Genomic DNA, 26,946 nt, shown 5'->3' on the forward strand with positions numbered 1-26,946 from the left:
AATCCGTCAAGGTGATGAGTGGAAGACGGCGTTTAACACTCAAGATGGGAACTACGAATACCTGGTGATGCCCTATGGTCTGTGTAACGCTCCCGCGGTCTTCCAAGAATTCGTCAATGATATCTTCTGAGATCTTCTCTATGTCTGTGTTGTGGTTTATCTCGATGATATTCTGATTTTCTCTCCAGATCCGACAACTCAGAGGCATGTTCGTCCCGTTCTACTGCGATTAAGGGAAAATCGTCTGTATGCCAAGCTGGAGAAGTGCGTCTTTGAAAAGAACTCTCTGCCGTTCCTGGGTTACATCATCTCGGATCAAGGTCTCAAGATGGATAGTGAGAAAGTAAAGTCCGTCCTGGAATGGCTATGTCCTTAGGGCCTGCAGTCCATACAGCATTTTTTGGGATTCGCCAACTTCTACCTGCAGTTTATCCCAAACTTCTCATCATTGACAGCTCCCATCTCTACCCTTACCAAGAAAGGTGTGAGCACCAAGGTGTGCACTCCAGAGGCAGAATCTGCATTTAATAGACTTAAGAATGCCTTTACCTCAGCCTCAATCCGCCATCATCCTGACATTTCTCGACAGTTCTCGTTGGAGGTGGACACTTCCTCTGTTGGTGCAGGTGCAATTTTGTACCAGAGAGGCCTCAAAGGAAAGGCAGTGTGTCACGTAGGGTTTGTGGACCCACTGGACCGTACTGCCTTGGCGGAATGGCAGCTGACCAACAGGGCGCAGGTCAAGGTCTATAGTTCATATAGGGTACCTGTGGCAGCTCGGACAGTAGCAAGGCAGGCTTGGCTGGGACTAGGCAGTGGGTAGACGTCAGGCGTGGAATAGCAGGACAGGCATAGAATACAGCACAGCATGACTACAGCACAGCACGGCACTTGACCAGGATAACACGGGATACAGGATACAGGAAACACTGGGAACTGGAAAACACTGGGAGACCATTTGCATAGACAAACTAGGAAGTGAGAAACATCACTCAGGCATCGAAGCAAGGAGCTGGGCCCCTCTTATAGTCCAGGGTACTCATGGGCTGATAAAACAGTCCGGTGCGCGCGCACCCTACGGGACCCGGCCGAGCTGAGTGGAAGTGAGCGCTAGCAACTCCTGAGGAGGAGACTGGGGCCAGCGCTCGCAGACCCATGGCTGCGGCCGTCAGGGGGAGAGTGAACCTGACGGCCCGCAGCCACGGACATGACACAGTGATATTACTATTAGGGTATGTTCACACGGCAGCGTCCATTACGGCTGAAATTACGGAGCTGTTTTCAGGAGAAAACAGCTCCTTAATTTCAGACGTAATATCTCGTACTCACGTTTTTCGCGGCGGCAATTACGGACGTAATTGGAGCTGTTTTTCAATGGAGCCAATGAAAAACGGCTCCAATTACGTCTCAAGAAGTGACATGCACTTCTTTGACGCGGGCATCTTTTTACGCTCCGTCTTTTGGCAGCGGCGCATAAAAAAAATGCCCGTGTGCACAGAACATCGTAACCCCATTGATTTCAATGGGCAGATGTTTGCCGGCGGTTTGGAGCTGTATTTTTGGACGTAATTTGAGGCGTAAAACGCCCGTATTACATCCATAAATAGGGTGTGTGAACATACCCTTACTATTACTATTACTCGAGACTTTTTTCCTCCGCAGATCGCAATTACTCAATTGGGGCTCAGGAGTTACTGGCCATTAAATTGGCTCTGGAGGAGTGGGGACATCTGCTAGAGGGCGCAGCTCACCCCATCCTGATATACATTGACCACAAGAACCTTACATATCTTCAGTTGGCTCAACGGCTGAACTCCTGTCAAGCCAGGTGGTCTCTGCTCTTCCCGGTTCCAATTTGTGCTCCACTACCATCCCGCTGATAAAAATGTGAGGGCCAATGCCCTGTCTAGGTCATTTGAAACAGAGGACACTGTGGAGTCCCCTTAATGTATCATAGATCTGTCCTGCATTATCTCTGCTAACCCTCTGCAAGTTAGAGACATCCCTCCGGGGAGGACGTTTGTGTGGGTTGCAGACAGGAGGAGAATCCTTCACTGGGGATACAGCTCCGAACTGGCTGGGCACGCGTGGGTTCGTAAGAGGCGAGATCTGATTACTCGTTATTTTTGGTGACCCACGCTGCCCAAAGATGTTGTGGACTTTTCGCTTCCTGCACTGTGTGTGCTCACTCCAAGCCTGCCGGCCTGCTCCAGCCTCTGCCTGTGCCCACCATCCCCGGCAGCATATAGCAATGGACTTTGTCACAGACCTCCCTTCCTCTGCAGGATGCAATACGGTCCGGGTGGTGGTGGACTGTTTCTCGAAGATGGCTCATTTTGTTCCGCTGACCGGCCTACCTTCTGCTTCTCGACTGGCTAACCTCTTCATCCAAAACATTTTCCGCAGTTCACCTCGAAGTTCTGGAGAGCCCTCTGTAAACTCCTAGACGTGAAGTTGGACTTTTATTCAGCCTACCATCCCCAGTCCAATGGCCAAATTGAGAGGATTAACCAAATTATGGAGAATTATCCATAGCCATTTCATCTCCACGCGGCATGATGACTGGGTACAGCTCCTTCCATGGGCCGAGTTCTCATACAACAACCACACAAGTGAGTCCACTGCTTCTACACCATTCTACATTGTGTACGGCCAACATCCACAAATCCCTGTTCCGGCTACATTCCAGGTATCCGCAGCTGACTCTGCATTTGGAGACTTTCTACAGGTATGTCAGCAAACCCAGTCCTCTATTCTGCAGGTAGTCGATCGCATGAAGCGAAAGGCGGATACTAGAAGAGAGCCGGCTCAGTATCTGCCGGGTACCAAAGTCTAGCTGTCCTTTAGTATTATCCGTCTTAAGGTGCCTTCATACAAGTTTTCTCCCAGGTTCCTCGGACCCTTTGAGATACTACAACAAATAAACCCTGTCTCCTATGAGCTTTGGCTGCCTCCTACCCTCAGAATCCCCAACTCCTTTCATGTGTACCTCCTGAAGACTGTGGTCCTGAACAGCTACAGTAAGACTCGTGGTCCCGCAGTGGCTCCCATCTGATGTGTTCGAGGTTAAGGAGATCCTGGACTTCATAAAAGTAGAAGGATGAACTTTTTATTTGGTGGATTGGAAGGTGTTTGGTCCAGAGGAGAGGTCCTGGAAGCCAGAAGAGAACCTCAATGCTCCTACCCTCATTAAGAAGTTCCTCTCTTGCTCTGGTCCCAAGAAAAGGGGATGTGAGAGGGGGGATACTGTAACGTCCACAGCTGCGGACCATTGTGCTTACGTGCCCCCCGACGGCCATAGACAAGTAAGTGCTGGGCGGCATCTCCCTCCTGAGAGACGCCAGCACTCACTTCCACATCGCTGCACAAGTTCCCGTAGTGTGCGCCGCACGCACTCCTGCCCAGCCTTAAAGGGCCAGTACACACACATGAGGAAAATCTGTAATTAGCCCATGATCACCCTGGACTATAAAAAGGGCTCTGCCCTTTCATTAATTGCCTGAGCGTTGTTGTGTTTACCCGTGTTATAGTCTTGCAAATTGTCCCTTAGTGTTATCCTGTTCTCAGTGTTCCTGTAACTGCTAACTGAATCCTGTATCCCATGCTACCGTTGTTCCTGTGCCTTAGAAAGTTGGAGTCGTGTTGTGCCACCGGTCACACCTACTGTGTTACACCACGCCTGGTGTCTGCTGCCAATGTCCCATCTGAACCTAGCCGTTACTACTTTCTGAACTGCTAGGACCTTGTGCTTGGACTATATAGACATTGACCTGGTACACTGTTTGGCCAGCTATGGCAGTACGGCCCAGTGGGTCCACATACCCACAGATCGTGACAAAAGGCAGGGGAGCCGATGGCAAATATAATAGACCAGACTTCAAATAATACAAAAATGTATAGGAACGGAATGGACGGACAAGACTATTTTGAAACCCTCCCATTGGGTATAGAATACTGCAATTTGATAGAATCCTGCACAGAATAGACAGTTAGAGAATTCAGTAAATTTGTCTGACTTCACACAAGAAAAAGGGGAGACTGTAGAAAAATAATTTTCTCGGTTACAGCTTAATTGGACTGATATGAGATATAGTCCTATGAGTAAATTAGACACCCGACTCCTAGCTCAGGCATTCATGGATGGCCTCTGTAAATACTTAAAGGATCAGGTGTCAGCTGCCCGCCCCGAATGGAGACGTCAAAACCCCTCTGACTTACTGTTAGTAGCAAAGGGCTTAGAACAAGGAACCATTTCATCACGCCCTAAAGGGGTGATGCCCTATCAGCAGTATAATGGAAGAGGCGGGGGTGGGGTAGAGGAGTTGGACGAGGACGAGGTGGTTCTGGTAGAGAAGGTGGGTGGAATAATGGGCCAATAATTTGTTTTGGGTGTGGAAAGGAGAGACACATTTGAGGCAACTGTAACTCAGTCACACCCAACCATACTGGCGAGACTGACACTACCCAATAGGCAACCCAGTTGGCGTGCCCACTTCAATAATGCCCAAGTCGCTAGGGCCTGCCCCAATGATAAAAGTGACAATGGGAAATGGGCGGAAACTGGATTTTCTAGTCGATACTGGGGCAGTCAAATCTGTAGTGCTCGCATCTGAAGTGTTTCCTTATGAAATAAGTGCTGATTTTGTGACTTGTGTAGGAGTGGATGGACAGCCCGTGGACTCCACCTTGTCCACTCCCATTCCAATTTCTGTACACCCCAGCCACCAACTGTTAACAAGATTCATAGTCAGCAAAACAGCGCCTATGAATTTAATAGGGACAAAAGTACTTAGTGCCCTTCAGGCATCTATAAATTTTAGGGAAGATGGAAATATTACCTAATATTCACAAAATTCACCCACCCTGTACACACATGGAATCCTCTGGTGGATAATGTAGTACTCTTGCAGTATGTGGACGACCTTTTGTTGTGTTGTCTCACTCTGCAGGATTGTCAAGAGTCCTCAATTTCCTAGCCTCAAGCGGATGCAAGGCCAGTAAAGAAAAATTGCAGTACTGTTTAAATACAGTTACTTATTTGGGACATTGTATTTCTCATGGAGTAAAACACCTGACTCCAGATAGAATACAGGCAATCCAGGACATTCCTCCGCCCTAGGGACCGCCCCAATTCCGTAACTTTTTGGGTTTTGTCTCCCACTACCGTCTCTGGATCAGGTCTGCATCTCCGCTTATGCAGCCCCTGTATGATTGTCTATCCAGCCAACCTTTTTCAATTTTTTAGAAGAAGCAGAAAATAACTTTTATTCTCTAAAGTTGTTAATTGTGTCATCACCTGCTTTGGGTCTTCCAAATTGCTCTAAACTGTTTTCTCTGTTTGTTACAGAAATTATGGGTCATGCTATGTCAGTCCTTATTTAGCTTCATGGTCAACAGCAGCGGCCAGTAGGATACTACTCTGCCCGCCTTGACCCTGTGGCTAGAGGAGCCCCCTCTTGTGTAAGAGCAGTGGCTGCAGTCCAACTCATGCTGGATAAAGCCTCTGAAATAATTCTGGATTATCAGGTTACGGTCCTTATGCCCCATGACGTGCATGGCATTCTGTCCCAAGTACAGCCCAAGCACATTTCACTGGCCAGACAATTGAGGATCCAATGTGCTCTTTTAATGCCTCCAAATGTCCAACTTGCACTGTTGAGATGCTGAGATGCACTGTTTTGAATCCAGCTATGTTGCTTCCACTGTTTTCCAAAGTAGGGGATAATGAGGACATAAATGTAAACGAGTCTATTTTCAAAATTTTTGACAACCATCAATGAACAGGACATTCTCCACCCGCATGACTGTGTAGCTTTAATCCAACAGGAAACTTCTGGTTTTGAGCATGTAACAGATGTGCCACTTGATAACACAGATCTTGAGTTGTTTGTAGATGGGTCCCGCTACCATGAGGATGGACACTTCTACACCGGATATACAGTGGTCACACAGCATGAGGCAATAAAAGCTGAACCACTCCCACCTCATATGTCAGCGCAAAAGGCGGAGTTGAAAGTACTCACTGGGGCGTGTAAAGTGGCTGAAGGTAAGAGAGAAAATATCTATACAGATTCTAGATATGCCTTCGGCATAGCACACGATTATGGCTCGATATGGAAGGCAAGGGATTTTATTACCTCATCTGGTAAGCCCATAAAGAATGAAGAAAGTGTAGGTGGTCTTATGAAAGTCTTGACTCAGAATCAGGGCTAATCAATGTAAGAGCACACACCTCACGGGATACCCCTGAAACTAGGGGAAACAACAGAGCTGACAAAGCCTCGAAAGAAGCTGCCAAAAAGCCTAGGGGACCGACTGCAATCCAAACACAGATGGTAAGTCCTTCTAGTCCTGTAAAAATGGATGTACTGAAAACCCTGCAGAAACAAAGCTCAAAGGATGAGCAGGTAAGCTGGGAACTGCAAGGGCCAACACAAAAGGAGGATGGTCTGTGGAGCAATGGGGACCGATTCTGTCTACCACGCAGTCTATTCCCAATGATGGCACAAGTGTGACTCATCAATCCAAGGCAGCCATGTGTGCTTTGGTACAGAAAGGGTAGATAGCACCAGGATTCAGTACTCTGGCTGCCAGATTCCCTCAGGAATGTATAACCTGTGCTCAACACAATGTAGGGAAAGTGGTTAAGGTTCCCAGGAAGCATAGCCAAGGCCACTTTAACCCTTTCAGCGACTGCAGATTGACTACATACAACTACCAAAGGTAGGTGTTCATGAATATGTACTTGTGTGTGTTTACCTCTTTTCCGGTTGGCCTGAAGCCTTCCCAGTAGCAAAAGCAACTGCTGAAGCCACCGCCCAGAAACTGATGAAAGAGATAATCTGTTGATATGGGGTCCCAGAAATTATAGAGAGTGATAGGCAAACTCATTTTACTGGGGAAGTAATGAAAGAAGTAACCTGAGCCCTGGGTATTGAAATGGCCTTTTACACACCTTACCATCTACAAAATAGTGGGAAGGTGGAAAGATTAAATGGCACTCTGAAGTTAAAATTTCAGAAAGCATGCACAGAGACAGGAAAACCCTGGACAGAATGTCAGGGATCCCCCAGAGCAGTATTGCACGGGGGACACATGATGGCACGGACACATTATAAAATTAAATTTTTTGTATAATTTTTATGTTATTTCTGGATATGTTTTTTGTTATGTTCTCCTCCCCCTCCTTTTTCTGTTGCAGTGGTACTTACCTTGGATTCCAGATGTTTCTGCTGTTCTGCCCAGCACTTGAATTCATCTTTGGATTGGTCAGCTACTCTCAGTGGCGGGAAAAATCTGCTTCTGGAATTTTCCTATATTCTGCCCAGCACCTGGAATTGTTTCCTGATTGGCCACCAGGCCTCAGTGGATTTAAAAATAGCCTGTTTCGGCGGGTCCGATGCCAGTAGCAGCTTTTCCTGAGGACCAGCGCCCCACCCTCCCTCCCTGTTTAAATATACTCATACCTTTGTCGCAATATTTTATTAGTGGGGTTTTTGTCTCCTAGCTATTGCTGGGTGGATGGGTTGATTAAATCTGATTTATTATTATATGTGACATATTTTATTGTTTTTAAATATTTTTGGTTATTTTATATTTTGATAATTTATTATTATTATTATTATTATTATTATTATTATTATTATTGGTAACCCTTAACCCCTTCAGGACTGAGCCTGTTTTGGCCTTCAGGACGAAGCCGATTTTTCAAATCGGACATGTGTCACTTTATGTGGTAATAACTCCGGAATGCTTTTGCCTATCCAAGTAATTCTGAGATTTTTTTCTCGTGACATATTGTACTTTATGTTAGGGAAAAAATTTGTTCGATAAATTCAATATTTATTTGTAAAAAACACCAAGATTTAGAGAAAATTAGCAAAAATTAGCATTTTTCTAAATTTAAATGCATCTACTTGTAAAACAGATAGTAATACCACACAAAATACTTACTATTTTATATTTACCATATGTCTACTTTATGTTTGCATCGTTTTTTGAACATTCTTTTATTTTTCTAGGACGTTACAAGGCTTAGAACTTTAGTAGCAATTTCTTATATTTTCAAGAAAATTTCAAAAGCCTATTTTTTCAGGGACCAGTTCAGTTCTGAAGTGGCTTTCAGGGCCTTATATATTAGAAAGTCCCCATAAATCACCCCATTTTGAAAACTGCACCCCTCAAAGTATTCAAAACAGCATTCAGAAAGTGTTTTAACCCTTTAGGCGTTTCACAGGAATGAAAGCAAATTAATTTGTAATAAATTTTTTCTGTACCACAGAAGGTTTTACCAGAGAAACGCAACTCAATATTTATTGCCCAGATTCTGCAGTTTTTAGAAATATCCCACATGTGGTCCTAGTGCGGTAATGGACTGAAACACCGGCCTCAGAAGCAAAGGAGCAACTAGTGGATTTTGGGGCCTCCTTTTTTTAGAATCTATTTTAGGTACCATGTCAGGTTTGAATAGGTCTTGTGGTACCAAAACAGTAAAGACCCCCCAAAAGTGACCCCATTTTGGAAACTATACCCCTCAAGGAATTTATCTATGGGTATAGTTAGCATTTTGAACTAATAGTTTTTTTGCTAAATTTATTTGAATTAGTATGTGAAGATGAAAATCTACTTTTTTTGTGAAAAAACTTAAAAATTTTAAATATTTACAAGGAATAAAGTAGAAAAAACACCCCAACATATGTAAAGCAATTTCTTACGATTATAGCAATACCCCATATGTGGTAATAAACTGCTGTTTGGACCCACAGCAGGCCTCAGAAGGGAAGGAGCACCATTTGGATTTTGGATTTCTGATTTTGCTGGAATAGTTTTCAGTGCCGTGTCACGTTTGCAATGCACTGGAGGGATGAAAACCGTGGAAACCCCCCAATAGTGACCCCATTTTGGAAACTACACCCCTCAAGGAATTTTTCTAGGGGTAAAGTTAGCATTTTGACCCCACAGTTGTTTTGCTGAAGTCATTGGAATTAGTCTGTAAAGGTAAAAATCGACTTTTTTTCTGTAAGAACTTAGAAATTTTTATTTTTTACAAGGAATAAAGGAGAAAAAGCACCCCAACATTTGTAAAAAATTTCTCCTGATTATGTAAATACCCCATATGTGGTAATAAACTGCTGTTTGGACCCACACCGGGGCTTAGAAGGGAAGGGGCACCATTTGGCTTTTGGAGCTCAAATTTAGCTGGAATAGTTTTTGGGTGTCATGTCGAATTTGCAAAGCCCCTGAGGTACTAAAACAGTGGAAACCTCCCAAAAGTAACCCCATTTGGGAAACTACACCACTTTAGGAATCTATCTAGGGGTATAGTGAGAATTTAGGCCCCACACGTCTTTTGCAGAATTTATTAGAATTAGGCCGTGAAAATTAATACCAACATTATTTCCACTAAAATGTTGAATTTTTTCAATTTCATAAAGGAGAAAATGCACCCCAACATTTGTAAAGCAATTTCTCCCGAGTACGGCAATACCCCACATGTGGTCATAAATGTTTTTTCATTAGAAAATAAATTAACCCTTTCCGGACTGATCCATGTTTTGCTTTTTCTTTTTCGTTTTTCCTTCCCGCTTTCCGAGAGCCACAACGTCTTTATTTTTCCATCAATAGAGCGGTGTGGGGGCTTATTTTTTGCGGAACGAGCTGTAGTTTTCATTAGTACCATTTTTTGGTACATAAGACTTTTTCAGCACTTTTTATTACATTTTTTTGTTAGAGCGAAAGTGACCAAAAAACTGCGATTTTGCCATTTAAAATTCTTTATTTTTCACGGCGTTCACCGTGCGAGTTCAATAATGGTATATTGTAAAAGCTTGGACTTTTACGGACGCAGCGATATCAATTTTGTGTATTTTTTTACATTACTTTAGAGAAAAAATATGAAAAGGGTTTCTTTTTGGACTTTAAATATTTATTTCATTTTTTCCACTAATAATAACTATTTACTTTTGTTTTTACATATTTTATTAGTCCCCCTGGGAGACTTGAACCAGCGATCATTAGATCACTGGTAGAATACACTGCAATACTAATGTATTGCAGTATATTGTGATTTTTACAGGCCCCTGTAACAGCGCGATCGCTGTTTCTGTCCGTTAGTCCCGGGTATCAGCTGTAATACACAGCTGACACCCGCAGCGTATGGCGCGGGCTCAGCGCGTGAGAGACGCTCCATATATAACACCCCACACCACGACATGCTATTAAGTCATGGTGCGCGAAGGGTTTAATGCGCAGCCGATGGTGGAAAGTGAAAATTAAAATTTTCCACTGATGTGCCATTTTAGTGCACTATATGTTGTGCCCAGTTTGTGCCACAAATACCACAAATAAAATATTAACAGGGTTCTCCCGGGTATGGCAATGCCATATCGGTGGACGTAAACGGCTGTTTGTCGCAGACTGTAGGGCTCAGAAGGGAGGGACGCTATTTGGCTTTTGGAGCGCAGATTTTGCTTGGTAGAAGCTCTGGCGTTTTGCTGGTATTTTAGTTTATAATGTGGGGGCAAATGTAGGTTGGGCAGAGTACATCAGGGGCATAATCAGAGGGTATAATAATGGGGTAAACAAATAATAATCCGCAGATATGTGGCCGGTGTTGCACTTATATTATAAATGGCGCCCGATCTTTTCCGCTTTTGGAACGCTCTGCACATTTTGCATCGCCATATTCTGGGAGCCGGAACTTTTTTTATTTTTTCACCACCGGAGCTATGTGAGGGCTTATTTGTTGCGGGACAATCTGTAATTTTCATTGGTACCATTTTGGGGTACATGCGATTTTGTTGATCACTTTTTATTCCATTTTTCGGCAAGCCGGGTGACCAAAAAACATCAATTCTGACAATGATTTGTATTTATTTTTTACAGCGTTCGCCCTGGGCTATAAATGACCGTGATATTTTATTCTGCGGGTCGGTACGATTATGGCGATACCATATGTATCTAGGTTTTTTTATGTTTTTTTATGCGTTTGCGCAATAAAATAACTTTTAGAAAATAATTTATTTTCTGTGTCACCATATTCTGAGAGCTGTAACTTTTTTATTTTTCAGTCAAAAAAGCTGTGTGAGGGCTTGTTATTTGCGGGATGGGTTGTAGTTTGTATCGGTACAATTTTGGCGTACATGCGACTTTTTCATCACTTTTTATTGTATAGTTTGTGAGGGGTGGTGACCAAAAAAAAGTGATTCTCGCTTTGTTTTTCATTTATTTTTTTTGCGGTGTTCACCATGCGGGAAAAATAATATTATAGTTTTATAGTTGGGGTCGTTACGAACGCGGTGATACCAAATATATGTACTTTTTTTTTACATGTTCATTTTTTTTCCTATAATAAAAGACTTATTATAGGAAAAAAAGCAGTTCATGTTTATGTCACTTATAACTTTTATTTTTACACTTTTTTTAAAACATTTTTATTCTTTTTTTTACTTTTTTCACTTGTCCCACTAGGGGACACTTAGACTTGCAGCTCTGATCGCTGCTGGAATACATTACATTACACACGTAGTGTAATGTGTTCTAACTGTCATTGTGACGTGACAGTCACACTGACAGGAAGCCTACGACGACCACCCTCCGGGTGGTCCTCATAGGCTTCTGTACATGGCAACCTGGAAGCCATTGTCTGGCGTCCGGTTGCCATGGGTACGATCGCCAGCCCCCGTGATTTCACATGGGGGCTGCCGATCGGCTCTAAACACTTTAATTGTGGCGTTCAAATCGAACGCCGCAATTAAGGGGTTAACTGCCGAAATCAGCGGCGATAGGCCGCTGATCGGCAACGGGGAATGCAGGGCAGACGCCCTGCACAGTTAACCGCCACTGCGGTGTAGCGCCGCGCGGCGGTTAACTGTCAAAGCACAGACGTACAGTAACTGCACGTCAAGGTGCGCAAACTTACTGCACACATTGACGTGCAGTTACGTCAAGGTGCGGGAAGGGGTTAATAAAGCATCGCAGCCTTTTTATCCACACTTTCTGTCTTGTGTGTATTTACTTTATTATGATTGGTATGTTATTTTGGAATTGTGTTTTGTGCCATCATGTCTGCCCTTAGCCTGAGGCGTTATTCACACGAACGTGTTATACGTCCGTGCAACTCGCGTGATTTTCACGCGCATCGCACGGACCTATATTAGTGAATGGGGCCGTTCAGACTGTCAGAATTTCACGCAGCGTAAAACCCACGACATGTCCTATATTTGGCCGTGTTTTGCGCAGCAAGCACCCATTGAATTCAATGAGTGCGTGCAAATCGCGCACGGCACACGGAAGCACTTCCGGGTGCCGCACATGATGCGCGCTACAGTAGTAAAATAAATGAATGAAAACACATGCTTTTCTGTTTGTCAACATAAAACCAGAGTGTCATAATGATACCGGCTGCACGAAAATCACGCAGCCACGCACCATATGCTGATGCCACACGGACCTTTTGCGTGCGCAAAACGCTGCATTTTTTGCACTCGCAAAACGGACACGTCCGTGTGAATAAGGCCTTATTCTCAGTCAGATACATACCTAGTAAAAAAACAGGTCTCTCACCATATGAGATATTGTTTGGTTGTGCTTCTAGAATAGGCTTGTACTTTCCACAAGTGCTGCAAATGCAACACAATGCCTTAACTGAATACGTCCAGGCCTTGCAGAAACGTCTTAATGTGAAAGATAAACAAGTTTTTGACTCCATTCGAGACCCTGATTCAGTAGAGGGAGTGCACTCTCTGCAACCTGGTGATTGGGTGGTGATAAAGAGTCATGAAGTTCCGCTGACTACATCTACTTCAGTCAAACATGACGGAAAGACTAATTGCATCCACGTCAGTCACTGCAAAAAGGTCCAGGAGCCAGAGGAACAATGACGTGTTTATAGACCCTGTATTGACGATAAGGATACATACCTGGACTCCTGCTCCAAGGATATATCTATAAAACCAAAGGGCGGCACAATGGGGAAGGCGAAATGCAACCACTTAGCGAACCCAAGGGAAGTACACCTGTGTTTAGAATCAGGGGTGTGACATAGCTAATATAACTTGGACAGGAGGACTGGCCATGTATTATATGGCACGAGGACGAATGATGGCAATATTGTCAAAACCACAGAACATAATACTATCTACTGAAAAAGAAAAAGCCACAAATATAACCTGTTGTAAGCTGTCTCTCTCCACAGAAGATAAATGGACTTGATCTGGAGTCAACATCAGATTTATTAAGGCTGGCCACAGAATGTGTAAATTCTACTAATGAACTGTCTGATGCAAACTCTACAGCAGGAGTCTCAAGCACGCGGCCCACGGGCCGCATGCGGCCCCTGGGGCTGTCATCTGCGGCCCGCGGGACACAGAGCCGCTAGTATCGGCTCTGCTCCGAGACTCTGGAATGCCCTGACATCGCTGTCCACATATGAACAGCGATGTCAGGGTCTTCCCCAGAGCCGGAGTCCCGTGCAGAGCGCTAGTATAACGCTCTGCTCCGAGACTCTGTGGAATTCCCTGACATCGCTGTCCATATATGGACAGTTTGTCAGGGTCTTCCCCAGAGCGGAGTCCCGGGCAGAGCGCTAGTATAGGCTCTGCTCTGGGACTCTGTGGAATTCCCTGACATCGCTGTCCATACATCGACAATGATGTCAAGGGCTTCCCCAGAGCAGGAGTCCCAGTGATGTCAGGAGCACAGCTGGAGTCCCAGGAAGAGCCTACTAGCGCTCTGCCCAGGACTCCAGCTCTGGAGTTGCCCCTGACATCTCTGTCCATATATGGACAGTGATGTCAGGAGCAGAGCTGGAATCCTAGGCAGAGTGCTAGAAGCGGCTCTGCTCTGGGACTCCAGCTCTGGGCAAGCCCCTGACATCACTGTGGTATCATCTGTGGAGGGCACTGTGGCAGCATCTGCGGAGGGCACTGTGGCAGCATCTGTGAAGGGCACTGTGGCAGCATCTGCGAAGGGCACTGTGGCAGCATCTGTGGAGGGCACTGTGGCAGCATCTACGGAGGGCACTGTGGCAGCATCTACGGAGGGCACTGTGGCAGCATCTACAGAGGGCACTGTGGCAGCATCTACAGAGGGCACTGTGGCAGCATCTACAGAGGGCACTGTGGCCTTATCTAGGGGTGTGTTGCATTATCTACAGAGGGCATTGTGGCAGCATCTACAGAGGACACTGTGGCAGCATCTACAGAGGACACTGTGGCAGCATCCACAGAGGGCACAGCGGCAGCATGCACAGAGGGCACAGCGGCAGCATCCACAGAGGGCACTGCGGCAGCATCCACAGAGGGCACTGCGGCAGCATCCACAGAGGGCACTGTGGCACTATCTTAAAAGAGGCTGCCCAATCTTGACATGTGTGCTAACTGAGCCTCCGGACTGCATTTAGCGACACTAAAACTGGAAAGCTGGGTTGTTGAAATAAGCACGTGGAGAAATATCTCAAATTTTAAACCTAGCGGAATTATTATAGTAATGTAGTATTATTATTATAGTAATATAGTTTTATATTAGTTCAAATAACTAATTGATTAACAATAATTTTGTATTGTATCAAATTTGAAAGTAATGCGGCCCGTCAACTTCCCATTTTTTCTATATGCGGCCCACTTACTCGGCCGAGTTTGTGTGCCAGTATCTGCAGAGGACACTGTGCCATTATCTAGGGGTGTGTTGCATTATCTACAGAGGGCACTGTGTGTCATTATCTACAGAGGGCACTGTGGCCATATCTACAGAGGGCACTGTGGCCTTATCTAGGGGTGTGTTGCATTATCTACAGAGGGCATTGTGGCAGCATCTACAGAGGACACTGTGGCAGCATCTACAGAGCACACTGTGGCAGCATCTACAGAGGGCACTGTGACAGCATCCACAGAGGGCACAGTGGCAGAATCCACAGAGGGCACAGCGGCACCATCCACAGAGGGCACTGTGGCAGCATCCACAGAGGGCACTGCGGCAGCATCCACAGAGGGCAGTGCGGCAGCATCCACGGAGGGCACTGCGGCAGCATCCACGGAGGGCACTGCGGCAGCATCTACGGAGGGCACTGCGGCAGCATCTACAGAGGGCACTGTGGCAGCATCTACAGAGGGCACTGTGGCATTATCTACAAATGGGTGTGTGGCAGTATCCGCAGAGGACACTGTGGCATTATCTAGGGGTGTGTTTCATTATCTACAGAGGGCACTGTGGCATTATCTACAGAGGGCACTGTGGCCTTATCTACAGAGGGCACTGTGGCCTTATCTAGGGGTGTGTTGCATTATCTACAGAGGGCATTGTGGCAGCATCTACAGAGGACACTGTGGCAGAATCTACAGAGGACACTGTGGCAGCATCTACAGAGGGCACTGTGGCAGCATCCACAGAGGGCACAGTGGCAGCATCCACAAAGGGCACAGCGGCAGCATCCACAGAGGGCACAGCGGCAGCATCCACAGAGGGCACTGCGGCAGCATCCACAGAGGGCACTGCGGCAGCATCCACAGAGGGCACTGCGGCAGCATCCACAGAGGGCACTGCGGCAGCATCCACAGAGGGCACTGCGGCAGCATCTACAGAGGGCACTGTGGCAGCATCTAGGGGTGTGTTGCATTATCTACAGAGGGCACTGTGGCATTATCTACAGAGGGCACTGTGGCAGCATCTGCAGAGGACACTGTGGCATTATCTAGGGGTGTGTTGCATTATCTACAGAGGGCACTGTGGCATTATCTACAGAGGGCACTGTGGCCTTATCTACAGAGGGCACTGTGGCCTTATCTAGGGGTGTGTTGCATTATCTACAGAGGGCATTGTGGCAGCATCTACAGAGGACACTGTGGCAGCATCTACAGAGGACACTGTGGCAGCATCTACAGAGGACACTGTGGCAGCATCTACAGAGGGCACTGTGGCAGCATCCACAGAGGGCACAGCGGCAGCATGCACAGAGGGCACAGCGGCAGCATCCACAGAGGGCACTGCGGCACTATCTTAAAAGAGGCTGCCCAATCTTGACATGTGTGCTAACTGAGCCTCCGGACTGCATTTAGCGACACTAAAACTGGAAAGCTGGGTTGTTGAAATAAGCACGTGGAGAAATATCTCAAATTTTAAACCTAGCAGAATTATTATAGTAATGTAGTATTATTATTATAGTAATATAGTTTTATATTAGTTCAAATAACTAATTGATTAACAATAATTTTGTATTGTATCAAATTTGAAAGTAATGCGGCCCGTCAACTTCCCATTTTTTCTATATGCGGCCCACTTACCCGGCCGAGTTTGTGTGGCAGTATCTGCAGAGGACACTGTGGCATTATCTAGGGGTGTGTTGCATTATCTACAGAGGGCACTGTGTGTCATTATCTACAGAGGGCACTGTGGCCATATCTACAGAGGGCACTGTGGCCTTATCTAGGGGTGTGTTGCATTATCTACAGAGGGCATTGTGGCAGCATCTACAGAGGACACTGTGGCAGCATCTACAGAGCACACTGTGGCAGCATCTACAGAGCACACTGTGGCAGCATCTACAGAGGGCACTGTGACAGCATCCACAGAGGGCACAGTGGCAGAATCCACAGAGGGCACAGCGGCACCATCCACAGAGGGCACCGTGGCAGCATCCACAGAGGGCACCGCGGCAGCATCCACAGAGGGCAGTGCGGCAGCATCCACGGAGGGCACTGCAGCAGCATCCACGGAGGGCACTGCGGCAGCATCTACGGAGGGCACTGCGGCAGCATCTACAGAGGGCACTGTGGCAGCATCTACAGAGGGCACTGTGGCATTATCTACAAATGGGTGTGTGGCAGTATCCGCAGAGGACACTGTGGCATTATCTAGGGGTGTGTTGCATTATCTACAGAGGGCACTGTGGCATTATCTACAGAGGGCACTGTGGCCTTATCTACAGAGGGCACTGTGGCCTTATCTAGGGGTGTGTTGCATTATCTACAGAGGGCATTGTGGCAGCATCTACAGAGGACACTGACAGAATCTACAGAGGACACTGTGGCAGAATATACAGAGGGCACTGTGGCAGCATCCACAGAGGGCACAGTGGCAGCATCCACAAAGGGCACAGCGGCAGCATCCACAGAGGGCACTGCGGCAGCATCCACAGAGGGCACTGCGGCAGCATCCACAGAGGGCACTGCGGCAGCATCCACAGAGGGCACTGCGGCAGCATCCACAGAGGGCACTGCGGCAGCATCCACAGAGGGCACTGCGGCAGCATCTACAGAGGGCACTGTGGCAGCATCTAGGGGTGTGTTGCATTATCTACAGAGGGCACTGTGGCATTATCTACAGAGGGCACTGTGGCAGCATCTGCAGAGGACACTGTGGCATTATCTAAGGGTGTGTTGCATTATCTACAGAGGGCACTGTGGCATTATCTACAGAGGGCACTGTGGCCTTATCTACAGAGGGCACTGTGGCCTTATCTAGGGGTGTGTTGCATTATCTACAGAGGGCATTGTGGCAGCATCTACAGAGGACACTGTGGCAGCATCTACAGAGGACACTGTGGCAGCATCTACAGAGGGCACTGTGGCAGCATCCACAGAGGGCACAGCGGCAGCATGCACAGAGGGCACAGCGGCAGCATCCACAGAGGGCACTGCGGCAGCATCCACAGAGGGCACTGCGGCAGCATCCACAGAGGGCACTGTGGCACTATCTTAAAAGAGGCTGCCCAATCTTGACATGTGTGCTAACTGAGCCTCCGGACTGCATTTAGCGACACTAAAACTGGAAAGCTGGGTTGTTGAAATAAGCACGTGGAGAAATATCTCAAATTTTAAACCTAGCGGAATTATTATAGTAATGTAGTATTATTATTATAGTAATATAGTTTTATATTAGTTAAAATAACTAATTGATTAACAATAATTTTGTATTGTATCAAATTTAAGTAATGCGGCCCGTCAACTTCCCATTTTTTCTATATGCGGCCCACTTACCCGGCCGAGTTTGAGACCCCTGCTCTACAGTGATATTGAATCCACAATATGGACTGTTTACAGTATATGTGCTAATATGACTTAAATTTCAAATAGAACTTGGTGGATTACCTTTATAACAGTTATTAATAACCAGACTAATCCCCAATATAACCCTAATGGACTTGAGCCAATTCCCAGCACCTGTGTGCCCATGTCCACTAAGGTCAAGAAAATTGTAGTGAAATTTAATCTTACCTTTCCCTCACACAAAGGCCTCCCTTGTAGAGCCCGAAGGGAATGGTATGATCAGGGCTGCCATCAGGTATTTCTGGGCCCCATACTGCCAACGAGTCTGGGCCCCCCTCATTATTAGGAAGGGGGTGAAATGTAAAGGGGCGGGAGGTAGGGCACAGTGAAAAGAAAACTAGAAGGGTTTCTTTGGAGGAGCAGGGCAGAGACAGGAGGTGGGTGTCGGAGGGCAAAGGGGAGAGACTAAGTGCCAGGGCTGGGAGAACTGAAAGTAGCAGTCATAGCCAGGGGGGAGACGCAACCTCACAGGGCCTCTGTGGAGTGACAGAGAAGAGACAGCGGCTCTGTGGGGGGCAAAAAAATCAGTGTGTGTGTGTGTGTGTGTGTGTGTGTGTGCAAATAATGTGTCGGGGTATAGGGGGGGGGCAACATAAACAAAAATCATTGCACTGAAGCTGCTGAAGTCCTATACACAGCAGAGTCACTCACCAAAATGTAGTTCTGGCTGCTGCAGTCCCTAAGATCTCCCACTGCCACGGGCACGCCTGGATGATTTTTTGCATTCTCTTCACACGCCGCACACACATTATCTGTGTAAAAATCACACAACAGAATCAATTCAGACCCTAGACCAGACCTGTTAGGTAATTCAGACACCTTTCCACCAGACCCCTACCTGTGGCCAGAGTTTACGAGTTATACTTTTATCTACAGGGGGCTATATGTGGCGCTATCTACAGGGGGGTGTGTGTGGCACTATCTACAGGGGGCTGTGTGTGGCGCTATCTACAGGGGGCTGTGTGTGGCGCTATCTACAGGGGGTGTGGAGCGCTATTTACAGTGGTTGGCACGCTATCTACAGGGGGTGTGGCGCTATCTACAGGGGGTGTGGAGCGCTATTTACAGGGGGTGGCACGCTATCTACAGGGGGGAGTGGCGCTATCTACAGGGGGTGTGGAGCGCTATTTACAGGGGGTGGCACGCTGTCTACAGGGGGGTGTGGTGCTATTTACAGGGGGCTGTGTGTGGCACTCTCTACAGGGGGTGTGTGGCGCTATCTACAGGGGTGTGGAGCGCTATTTACAGGGGGTGGCGCCATCTACAGGGGGCTGTGTGGAACGCTATCTACAGGGGGTTGTGTGGGGAGCTATCTACAGGGGTGGGTGTGGGGCACTATTTACAGGGGGTTGCACTATCTACAGGGGGCTGTGTGGGGCGCTATCTACAGGGCGGATGGAACAGTCTACAGGGCAATGTGGGACTATCTACAGAGGTGTGTGGGACTATCTACAGGGGTGTGTGTCGCACTATCTACAGGGGGTGTGTGGCGCTATCTACAGGGGGGTGTGGCAATATCTACAGGGGGTGTGGCAGTATCTACAGGGGGGGTGCGGCGCTATCTACAGGGGGGGTGCGGCGCTATCTACAGGGGGGTATGTCGCACTATCTACAGGGCGGGTGTTGTGCTATCTACAGGGGGGTATGTTTGGCGCTATCTACAGGGGGGTATGTGCGGTGCTATCTACAGAAGTGTGTGTGCCAATATCTACAGTGGGGAGTGTGCCAATATCTACAGTCGGGTGTTTGTGGCACACTTTACAGGGGATTCCAGTCCAGGAGGAGAACCTGACCTCACTGTCCATATATTGACAGTGACCTCAGGGGCTACCTCTAGGATAGGAATCCCCGGCCAGAGAGTCGGCAACTTTCTGGCCGGGGATTCCGCTCCTCGATGGGTGAATGGCGGAGCAGGAAGCTGATAGTTTCTTGCTCTGCCATAGTATTCAATTGTATCTGCATCCTGTGGACGCAGATACAATTGAATATGGCAGTTGCTGGGACAGGTCTGGGACAGTAATTTGCCGGGACTGTCTCTGTAGATTCAGGACAGTGCCTGCAAATTCGGGACTGTCGCCAACTATGCCTCCGGTATAAGCTCCCCCCCAAACCAGGTATACTCTCTCCCTCCTCTACACCTCCCCATGTATAATTTCTCCCCTCCTTTCAGATATCATCTCTTTTCCCCCAATTATTACCCCCTAGTATAATGCCTCCTCCAGTGCTATCCTCCCTCCATTATTATCTCCTTCCCACCCTAGCATAATTTCCCTCCCCACCCAATACCATCTCCCTGCCCCCATTATCATCTCCCTGCCCCCAATATCATCTAACTCTACCTCCCCCATATAAAGCAGATATCTTACCCATGTCTGTATTAGTTTACACTGCAGCATAGGATTGTATCACTCAGCTCTACAACGGCTCTTATCTCCTGTCCTGTGTAAACAGAGGGAGAAGACAGGTTTATCAGTCACATGTTACACAGAACGGGAGATAAGAGCCGTAGAGCTGATACAATTCTATGCTGCAGTGTTAGGATATAATACAGAGGTGGGTAAGATATTTACTTTCTATGGGGGCAGGAGGAGATTTTTTCAGGAGACTCCGGGCAGCAGCAGCCGGACACAGACATAACTCAGTACTCACTGTGTCAGAAGAAGAAGACTGCTGCTGGACGTATCCTCTGAGGCTGAGCTCATAACACCCGCTGCCGTGATGTCTCCACTCCTTGTCTCCTCCCCACACGCTGTCACGCTGTTGTGGAGGAGGAGGAGGGGCGGGCACATCTCACTCTCCCGCGGACCCTTATGGTTTTGTCCTGATGTAAAGTATGGGCCCCGACTTCGTGATGGGACCTGTTCCTTTCACCAAAATGAAATCATAAGAGCCACACTGCTGTGAGTATATTAATTCCAGCGGCAGAGTGCGGGCCCCTTTTTTTAAAATTGATGCCCGGGCCCCTGACTGCAGTACCGCCAGTACTGCCCTGATGGCGGCCCTGGGTATGATACCTTACTAGGAGGAGTGGGAAATGGTATGGTACTGATCTCCATACAGGTAGAAAGCATGCTCAATAGACAATCAGAATTAACAGGGCACACAGCATTGTCTATTGAGCCCACTTCCACCTTCTTGCCAACTGGTGTAAAAACTCAATTTGGTCAACTACAATTGTCTAGCGAATTAGCAGAGATAACCAATCAGTCATAAGTCAATGGCAAACTTACACTAACATTTCTGCTTTTATGAATTGGACTATTTGTAGTTTGCAAACACAATATGAAAATCAACAAAAAGACAAAGCTCAGTTGGAACTGCAACAAGGTAACATCAATGCATGGAGGAAATATTTTCGTTTTGGACACAATTGGATGGTGATCATGTATTATGTACTGACAAATATTGTACTGGTAAGTTTATTATGTTTAACGTCACTAATCAAACCACGGTATGTAGATTTTATATTATGCCTATAGTAGCGGACAATAGTGAATTTTGGTTCCCACATATGGAAGGAACATATATGGATCGCAAAAACACAACATATAACCTAGGTGCACTAACCAGTTCAGGATATGTATGTAAGCAGCAAAACTGATTGCATGAACACTGTTTGTTCCATCATGAAACTTATATTTGCCCCTTAACCCGTGTGCCAGTAAATAAGCAGAATATGTTTTTGGAAGTAGGCCCCCGGACACGTATGTATAGTCACCAATGATAGTAAAACTATGAAAGAATATGGCCATAACGTACCCTTTTTAGGATGTTTGAAAAATGTAACACACCTTGTATGGGGAAATCAAACCTATGTATTCCTAAATGACATAGAAGCAGTAGTAACAGGTTCATTAAGATATGAAAGTATAGCTCCTCCAAATTTTCATGTACCTTTAAATGAATTAAAGAAAATATTGCATGAAAGCGAACATGTTAGGAAAAACATAGAACAAAACTTGACATTACAGCATGCTCTAGTAGATACATTGATAGCCAAAGATAAAATTGTTAATATTGCATCTAAAATAAGAGCTGTAACTGCTCATCATTGGTATAATATCTTTGACGGTTTTTCTCCAACATTCAATCAAATTGTTAAAGGAGTATTCTCCCCACTTCTGGTATTATTTGTTTCCTTCTTATGCCACTGGTCAACTGTTGGGTACACTACAAGATCAGGAGAAACTTCAAGCAACGTATTCCAGAGACAGTCAGAATTTTGAGGTAGGATAATCTATAATCAATGGGGAACTGAGGTGAAGAGAATAATTGAAAGACCCGAGGCAATAATTAATATTGATCTATATACCCATTGAACATAATAATAATAATCTTTATTTATATAGCACCAACATATTACGCAGCACTTTACAATTGCAAGGGAACATGAAACAAACAATATCAGACATTACATAGAATTATCATACCTACAAAAAGGAGGGAAATGTTAAGGAATGAATCAAAGTTTTTCCATGATGAACTACGCTATTGATTCTGTCAAAATGACGAAACCCCTGCACAACTTAGACAAACGGAAACCATTGGCACCGGGTCCGTCACCAATGAAATCAATGGTGATGGAAACGGAAACCTCTGGTTTACGTTTGTGTCAGTAAGGGCTCCATTCCGACAGCAAGCTCTGACGTAACGTCGGAATGGGGCCCTGACGCAGATGTGAATGAAGCCTTAGGCCTCATGCCCACTTCAGTGTTTTTCTTCAGGGTGCTAGCCGTTTTTCTGACGGCTAGCACCCTGACCCATTCATTTCAATGGGGCCATGCACACTTCAGTTTTTTTGACGGTCCCGTTGCTCTGTTCCGATCCAAAGTAGAGCATGTCCTACTTTGGTCCGAGATTCCGTGACCGTGAGGCCCATGTAAGTCAATGAGGCCGTCAAAAAAACTGAAGGCACACGGAAGGCATCCGTGTGCCGTCCGTGTGTGACGGAGCCGTTGCCTAGCAACGGCCGGGTGGGCAGAAATACATTACAGAAATATTACACTAATCGACAGCCACTTGTCTCTATCAATCACTGACAGAGAAAAGAGGCTGCTGATTAAAAATAAAATAAAAAGCAGTTCATACGTACCCGGTCGTTGTCTCGGTGACGAGTCCCTCTTCTTCCTCCAGTCCAACCTTCCTTTCTGACGCGGCAGCCTGTGATTGGCTGCAGAGGCCGCGGCAGCCTGTGATTGGCTGCAGAGGCGGTCATGTAGGATGAAGCGTCATCCCTGGAGGCCGGCCTTCTGACGTCATCCCGACGTGTGTGACTGCCACTACAGCCTGTGATTGGCTGCAGCGGTGACATGGATGAAACGTCATCGCTGGAGGCCGGACAGGGGGAAAGTAAGTTTGAACTTATTTTTTTATTTTTTTTATTTCATTAAAATTGTATTTTCCGAGCCCCGAGCATGGTACTGTCCAGGGTGCTGAAAGAGTTACCGCCGATCAGTGCAGCCCATTAACTCTTTCAGCACCCTGGACAGTACCATTCTCGGCGCTCGGAAACGGAAAGACGGAGTGCACACGGCCGCTAAAACGGGCACACGGATCCGTCACAAACGGCCGTAAAAACGGTGTCGGAAGTGTGCACGAGGCCTTAGAGTTGCCACTTCAGCAAATAAACTAAATAACAAAGTCTTTACCTTATCAGATGCATGTCCGCCCTTGTCATGAGATTTTTGTATAACCAAGGCCAAAGGTTATGCTGTGAAATATATTGTACTGCGCATGAGCACCCGACGCTTTCTTAGCATAAAGCCTTCTTTGTTTGTGATCCTATAATTTGGGAACCCAAGTTCCAATAAAGCAGATATCAGTTTCATAGCACGTCCGTGTCCGTGTCTGATTTCTCTGCGCGCACATTGTATCACCTGATCAGAACTTTGGGAGACATAGACGAGGGTCGATTGGGCCCAGTTAACCCCTTCACTGACACAATTAAACTGGGGAAGAGCATGTAGATGCAGTGATGGTACTGAGATGGCAGGCATAGGAGGGGCCTTTACCACAGAGGTCTGCTGGAACAGGGATTCTTTAGATGTGGCAGGGAATGCTGGGTTGCAAAGTGTCTAATGTGTCTGGGTTGCAAAGTGTCTAAATCAATGCTGCGTGATTTGGTCAGCAAGTTCAAAAATGTCTACTGGCAGGGGTGTAGACATTGCAGAACTTTTGCGATCCAGAGCCGCAGCTGGTTCCAGCAGGGCCGCGGCTAAAGACGGGACGTGGCTATCAGCAGAAACTGCATCTGCATCGCCGGGATTCATCGATGGAGAAGGGCGAGGTCAGTAACATATACCTGTTATTACAACCTGGCTGAGGTCAGTTGTACTAAAATCCTGCTGTGTGGACTGCAAATTTCTTGTGTGCCTGCTGCGGATTGCCTGTTTACCTCAGGAGACAACTGTTCCACTACCTAATCCCGTACGATATATATAATATATCCTGCATTTCTAAGTCATAAAGGGTGGGAAAGACAAGGGTCAACGGTGTTACCCAAGGGCAGGGGCACACTTAGAAGAGTTTTGTAGTACCCAAAAAAGGGCTTCCCCCTCCAATGGGAGAAGTAACCAAACATTAGTTATACGATATAATTCTTTCTGCCTTTAGTTGCCACTAGGGGGAGCATATTACACATGGATTTATTCAACTAGTACTGAGTTCAATGAGACTTGTATAAATTTAAATGCAGTGAGATCTCAATAGTAGTGGCTGCAGGTAGCCAAAATTTTATTATGTAACTATAGCTAGGGCAACTCTGCTGCCTCAGCCGGCGCCACCTAGCTAGAAAGGACACTAAGCCTGTCAATCAGACAGCGGCCATTACTAAGGCGGCAATAAAGTATTAAATAAACACAGACATAAGAAAACATTTTTTATTGAAAACTCCCTCCCACCGCACACAAGGTCCTGACGCTAGCCGGCTCATGATGCTGTGGCTCCCGGAAGCCAAAAGAACCCTGGAGCAAGTAGTGATAAATGATACTGGCCATTATCTACTAGATCAAATCCACAGCTGGGTCCCCTGGAGTCCACAGGCCCCAGGTAGTAAGGCACCTGGATCCAACCTCTAAAAAATTTTTTATGGCTTAGATAATTCAACTCCTTAATGACCGTCCACCGTCTTTTGACGGCAGGCCGTGCAGATGCTTAGTCTACAGCGACGTCTTTTGGCGTCGCTGTAGAAGAGACTGATGAGCGCTCATCCTCTAAGCAGGAGCTGTAACTTACAGCTCCTGATCTTAGAGCAGCCTGCTAAATACAGCTGGGGTCGGAAAACATTCCAACCCCAGCTGTTTAACCCTTTGATCACAGCAGTATGTGACCGCGGCAAGATCAAAGGGAACTCCCCTCTTTGATCTCGTCATTGGAAACCCGGTGACGTGATCAAAGACCGGGGAATTGATCTGCAGTCAGCCCTGGAGACCTAGAATTGACCCCAGGGCTGTCTGTTTAGTTTGCCTGCTGTTTGGGCACACTATGTGCTGCCCTAACAGCAGCATGTGTCATAGGGACATAGTATGATGTATTAGCACACAGGAGTATGCTAATACATTACAAGTAAAAAATAAAGTTATCCCTTAAAGAGAACCTTTCACCTGCCCATACATGTGCATCTAAGTGCAGCATGTAATGGGCAGGTTTTCACAAACACTGTCTCACTTGAAATAATTTTTATAACTTCCTCCGTTATTTACATATCGGTGCTGTTACATTTGGCGCCCAATTTGTAAATAAGCCCCTGAACTGTCAATGGGGCGTTTCTATCTAACTTAATGGCAAGGGGGCATGATGTCTTCACTCTGACACTGTCCGATCAGCTACGGACAGTGTCAGGGCGGCTTGCGCTGTGTTCCCTCCCGCGAGAACACACACAGACTGGTGGTTCTGCAGAGAGCGCTCTCTCAGTCTGTGTGTGTTCTCGCGGGAGGGAACACAGCGCAAGCCCCCCTGACACTGTCTGTAGCTGATCGGACAGTGTCAAAGCGAAGACATCACGCCCCCTTGCCAAATAGTTAGATAGAAATGCCCCATTGACAGTTCAGGGGCTTATTTACATATCAGGCGCCAAATATAACGGCACCGATATGTAAATAACGGAGGAAAATAGGACATTTTTTTTAAAGTGAGACAGTGTTTGTGAAGCCCTGCCTATTACATCCTGCACTCAGCTGCACATGTATGGGTAGGTGAAAGGTTCTCTTTAACCCATTTAGGACGCAGCCTGTTTTGGCCTTGTGGCACAGCCAATTTTTTCAAATCTGACATGTGTCAATTTATGTGGTAATAACTTGGGAATTTCGGGATTTCCATAACAACAAGTGGCAGGATTTGAGGGTTCATGGCATAGACAAGATCATTGTTGGTTCACGTGGAGGAGATACTTTCCGAAACCTAGAACGGATCGAATGTAAATGGATTACGAAACTAAAGACAAGCTCGCCTCTGGGTCTCAATGAGAAAATGTCCTTTGCTTCTTTTCTGTAATTTTCATTATATTTTGGGTCCTATAGCATCATTAATCTTTTAACTTTTTAACCTGCATACATTCTGCTAGTTTGGTTGATCATACTATTGCGATGATACTTGGTGTGGTTTTCTGTTTAAGCATTTGTGCAGTGTGCCTGCATGTATACTCGGTAGCATTTTATATTATGTTTACTATCTTTATTTTTGTTTCCCTTTAGGGGCTACATGTATGTTCGTTGTGAGATGTTGTTGTTGTGCTGAAGTGAACACTTAGCATCATATGCTATATTTCCGAACTAAGATCTCTTTGGACTTCGTTCATCAATTGCCTTCTGAACATCTCTAATTTTGATTATCCGGAGGCTTTTTCATGGGGTGCTTATTTTTATTCTTTATTTTTATTATTTTTATTTATTATATATGGATATATATA

Source organism: Rhinoderma darwinii, chromosome 1 (genome assembly GCF_050947455.1).
Source record: "Rhinoderma darwinii isolate aRhiDar2 chromosome 1, aRhiDar2.hap1, whole genome shotgun sequence".
Classification (NCBI taxonomy): Eukaryota; Metazoa; Chordata; class Amphibia; order Anura; family Rhinodermatidae; genus Rhinoderma; species Rhinoderma darwinii.